Raw genomic sequence first — 5,763 nt, forward strand, 5'->3', positions numbered from 1 at the left:
TCATCGGTGTAATTATACTCGACCCTCATCCCCGTATATTATTTCTCATTTCCGGCTTTGCGTACCCCACTTAAATTCGCTCGACTCGTAAAGTGCAGAGTCAGAGATACGTTCGCAACGTAAACAGCAAACGCGAACGGGAACTGAGACGAAATCGCTAGCGAGAAGAAAACGTGGGCCCGTCGGATCGGGAATGCGTAGGTATTATGGGCAGGCGGACAAGAAGAGAAGAACAGGAAGGGGTCTCGGTGAACTCGGCCTAAGGCGTTTGCGGGTCTGGGCGTCCGACGCGCTCTGTACTTACCGCGAAATGAATCAAGTCGCTGGTTCCAAGGCGGGCAGGTGCTTATTACTCACTCGTAGAGACCACGTACGCCACCCTCTCTCTCTCTCTCTCTCTCTCTCCCCTTACTTGCCCCCTGCCCTTCTTTCCTCTTCCATATATCCTCGCGCGGAAACCTCCCTTGCCCTCCGGCTTCGGCCCGAAACTCCTCCTTTATCGTTCGCGCCTCGAATACCTCGGAAATTCTCTCTTTCTCTCTCGCCCTTCCCTCCGCCCCCTTCCCTCGCCGTCGCCTTCCTCGTTGCAAAGCTCGCGATTATCGCGCGTGAGAATAATGCTCTCGTAGTCCAGCGTGAGCTTCCCGTTGGAAATTCCAGATTCCGATTCCGATATTGCCGCATCAGATCGGATACCGACGAAGTTGCGCCGCCGTTCCGCGCGATGCCAAGATTTCGGGGGCGCGGGAGGGGGGGAAGGGAGGGGGGAGGGCACGAGATTGTAGATCGTAGAGACTGTTTCTCGATCGTGCCGAAGAGTGAATCAAATTCGACCACATTCGAAACTTCTCTCTCGCGCGCGAACGCCGAGGGGCTTAATCGGTGCCTTCCGAAATTTCCGTATGCCGCGCATGCTAAGCTGATCACAGGAGCTTCCTCTGTAGTCGTGTTTCCAAATGCCGGGGCGTGCGGGCGTAATGGGGTAACGCGATTAGCTGTCGGTTTGGCTTTTCTCGCAGCAGGTGCATAATGTCGGGCGCGCGCGTGAAATTTCGCCGTTGCGGAGTTTGTCGTTCGGACCGGCCGACAAGGAGGAGCGAGAAGAACGGGAGGGAGATGGGGAACGCGCTCCCCTAATGGCGGTCATCTCGAATATCCCGAGGCGACTATTGTCTCGGTTTATGCCTTCCTTCGCGTATATACCGCGTCGTGCGCGCATTGCAACAATCTTCGAACCACCGTAAGTACCGACGACAGGAATCCCTCGTCATATCTACGACCCCTTCGATCCGACAACTTCTCCCTAACTATAATTCATAGCTCAGCGAAAAGACTTAATCTGCGTTCTTCCGCAAAAGGAAAAAAAAAAAAAAAAAACTCTGACACTTAGACGCCACACTTTGTACGTCGCATTCCACGGTGGCGAGAAATGCCGCTTGTCGAACGGATATTTCCTGAAAGTCAATCGTCCGGAGCCTAAATCATTCGCTCGCTGTCGTTTGATCATAAATCGTAGTTGCATTCCCGCAGTCAGGCTGACAATCATTCCCAGCGCGAACGGCCAATCGCGCAAGATGCCTCTTCGTAGGAATGTTGCGAGAGAGAGAGAGAGAGAGAAAGAGAGAGAGAGAGAGAGAGAGAGAATCACATCGTCGACAATCGCGTATATTCGTGTGCGTAACAGAATAGAGATTCGAGCCCGTGTGAGAAATTGCGCTTACGGAATAAGCGTCCTTCCTTCGCGCCCTCCTCTTCTCCATCCCCGTGCAACTGGCGCCCGAAGGGACGATCCCGATCTCTCTCGAACTATCATCCGTGTTTGTATCCATAAACGGCAACACGTGTGAGTGTGTATCCCCTATCGAGGACGTAGTCGCGCGTAATAACTGCGAACGGTTTCGTTCCCGGCGTTCTCCGGGATCAGATTAGGGATTCCGACCGTATTAGATCCTCGTGAGTGCGGCGCGCCGAGATCGTATCGCGGGCGACGCTAAAGAGGAAGCGGTTTCCGCCGCGACGATCGGCCCCCCCTCGCGATCGTCTCCATAAAGCGCGCGATTAACCATCCCCGCGCGTATAGATAGAACAACGTGTCCTCCGACAATTTAATCGTGCAATTTGCAACGCGATTCGATGGCTCGAAACTCCGCTGAGGGAACCGTTGTTTCGACAATCGAGAACTCCCTCCCTCCCTCTCTGTCTGCCATCTTGACATTTGAATTATCGTCGAACGGACATATTTTAAAAAACAACGGAATTAAAAATGCGATCGAAAAAACAATCATTTATTATTAAAAAAAAAAAAAAAACTTACTTTGTAATTTAAATTTTAGATAAAGATAATTTCAGATTTGACACAATTAGGTTATCCAGTTTCACTGGCACATCTGACATGATTACTTCGCGAGAGTGAAGCTCGTCGGGAAATAGAATGGCTTTCGTGCCGTGTCTAATCTTATCTCGTTGTCCCGCTCATCCGTCTACTCGGTGTCGTTGAATCGCTCGTAAATCGAGCGTGCTGAGAGAGAGAGAGAGTGGCCTCCCATGGGTTGTTCGCTTTTCGAGAGAATCGATTTCACTCTCGTGTTTGCGGGATTGCATCTCGACTGGATCTTCCGCGGCAAACCCTCCAAAATCGCTCTTTGACCACACGCGCTCCTCTCTCGAAAATCCTCCTTGTATCAGATCCCCTCGAGGAGAGAGAGAGAGAGAGAGAGAGAGAGAGAGAGAGAGAGAGAGAGAGAGCTAGACAGATTGCCGACTTTCGTCCAATGGCTCTCGGACATTCCGAAAAATTAGTGTCGATGATCACGATCGATCGATGGATCGTTAAGATGGATCAACGGTATTACGCTCTTTATGTTTGGGACGCGATAAATTGCAAATGACATTTCGAATGTACAAGGTACGTTTTTGTAACTTTAGCGTTCGCACGCACGCGTGTCCACGTCAACGCGTTAAAATATATATTACGAGTCTCGCGAGTGTATTTTTAAGCTTCCAGCTTATATCTCATATACTTGTATTCGGTGCCTCAATCAATCCCAGTGGGAGCTCATGCTTCATGTAAGGAATCTGACATGAGTTCCGGCTATGAAGATGTTCTTCGGCTTGCGGTATCAGCCCCCCCGTTGCTTTCAACCCATACGAAGGAAGGTAAAACGACGGATCAGCCGAGCAGCGCCGCGCGTCTGCATATTTCATAACGGCTGACACAATTTCCGCGCCTTTGAATCCCTTTGGGGCCTTCTCGCCTCGCGTTTGCGTTTCCCTAAAAATTTCAACGACCGAATACACTCGATCGCGCCGCCGTCCGTCCGACGTTGCAGTCGATGGCTATCAGAAGAATCCGCTCGGCGAATTGTCCGACCAAGTGTCCTCCTTGCGTTGCGCGTTGATCTCGCCCACGCCGACCCGAAAAAAAACGGAACAACTCGGCGCAACGACACAATAACAACGGCAACCAAGTGATGACTGGGGAAAAAAAAAAAAAACGTCGAGAGAAAATCGCCGAGTGAGTGAGAGGAAGCCGTAGCCAAGCGCGAATTTGACAATAAAGCTTCGTTGGAGGGAGCGGAGAGAGAGAGAAAGAGGAGAGAGAGAGAGAGAGAGAGAGAGAGAGAGAGAGAGAGAGAGAGAGAGAGAAAATAGCCGGAGGCGAGTTTTCACATTTAATTCGCGCTCGCTGGAGCAAAGGGGTGGGAAAGGGGAAGGGGTGGGATAGGAAGGCTCAGGGATTAACGTCGCGAAATATCACGAAAATATGTAAATATATCGAGAGACAGGCAGTCGAGCGGGCAGCGGGTGGTAGGGTTGAAGTGGGATGAAGGTTTGAGAGGGGTTTGCAGAATCGAGTGGCTAGGGCTGATGGCGGGGTGGATAGGAAGAGCGAAGCTTTCCAGAGTATAGGAGGCCCATTGAAAGATTAAAAAACTCGCTCGCGTGCATGTCGAATCTATACTCACGGAACCTTTTTTTGTCTCACTCGCTCTTTCTCTTTTTCTCCTCTTTCTTCTCGTGTGTAAGCGGAACATTCCGGGGTAAAGCGGAAGGCAACGGTGAGAGCGGCTCAGTTATTTAACTACAAAAATGTTCCCCCGACGACACCGTCGAGTTGTTTTCATCTCGATTCGTATCGGCTAGATTTGCGTATATATGAGTACCTTTGTGTTTCACATTGAGTGAATTTTTTTCTTATATTTTATCGACGTGCGACACAATTGTTTCTCTCTCTCTTTCTCTCTCTTTTTACAAATAATTACCACCACTACCGACAAATAATTACCACCACTATCTTTTAGGATACACGGCGTGAACGTGCCATTGACAAAAGCATATGATTAGCGGTGTACGACTACCGAATAAATACGTGCGTGTGGGCGAACGCGAAGGGGAGATGTAAGTAGGAACAAAAAGCGGAGGGAGGATTTTACTTGGTTTTAATTCCCGTAACCGACCGAGCTCGGACATAACACAGGTAGACTCTATTGTTCCACTGTTCCGCGAAAGAAGAGCCGACAGAGACTATCGGCTTAGTTCCCGCTTTGAGATTTGCCGAGATTTGGAGAACGCTTAATGCACCGTGAGCGGGGTAGAAGCACTTTTCAGATTTTGCAAGATATCCGCGAAACTCTATTAAGCATTAGTTTTAATACTTTTTTTTTTTTTGGACATCCCATGTTCGGACGTACCGAACTTCTATTATAAGGAAAAATTATTTTTCAAAATATCCACGACTGCGAGAAGACACGATAATTTCGCCAGATATTTCGCATCGCAAAATAACGCACGGCGAAATAAACGCTAATGGAATAATTAGTACAAAGCGAAAAATAACTTCCGTGCGTCGTAATTAATCGACATAGTCCAACTTTAACACGATACTGTACTAATTATTCGGAGCACGGCACTTGAGGGTTTTGATGTAGATAATAGATATGCTCGACGCAGATTTCTGCTAAATGGGGAAACCTATATGGTTGACACAAAAAAATACAGCCGTATAGGGAGATGCAAATGAAACCGATATTTGGTACTCGTGCAATGGAAACAAAACTTTCCCGTGAGATTTATTGTGATTTAACACGTCAATGCGAAATTCGTTTACCGTTTTTAAAGAATTTTGATTAATCAGACAAAATGTCAAGCTATTTTCTCAATAATAGAACTCAGAGCAAAACAGCGATAAATTTATTTGAAGAGTGTGTTCAAATAAGTATATGAGTTTAAAAAATATATATAAAAAATTTAAGGTACATTTAATGTACATACAGATACATTTAAGGTACACGAACATGTATGTATGAAGCTAACTAAAATGTATTGCAAATATGACGTGTCACAGATTCATACCGTCCAATTCTTCTTTCGTATAAATAATAAACAAAGAAAAAAAAAAAATATACCTTTATGATTAAATTAACGTGAATTTAATGAATATGACAATTCGGAAGAATCAATGTCGGTTCCCAAAGAAGAGGGCAGCTTTATATAGCGTGCGAAAAATGGCGCGCGCAGAGGAATACGGAAAATGATTCGATAACCCGATCAATCGCATCAGACAGATCGTTCGTTAGGCCACGCGTTACTGTCGGCCGGTCGAATCGCGGATAATCAAAGTCGGTACAAACGTGCTTGAAATATAACACCGCGCGAGTTTGCTCGCATCATCCAGCTTCGGCGACGACGCCCGATGCGCGCAATGCGCCGCGTTGCGCCGCGCCGCGCCGCGCCGCACCGCGCCGCACCGCGCCGCACCGCGCC

This window comes from Pogonomyrmex barbatus, unplaced genomic scaffold (assembly GCF_055798465.1).
Source record: "Pogonomyrmex barbatus isolate J1 unplaced genomic scaffold, ASM5579846v1 scaffold7, whole genome shotgun sequence".
Classification (NCBI taxonomy): Eukaryota; Metazoa; Arthropoda; class Insecta; order Hymenoptera; family Formicidae; genus Pogonomyrmex; species Pogonomyrmex barbatus.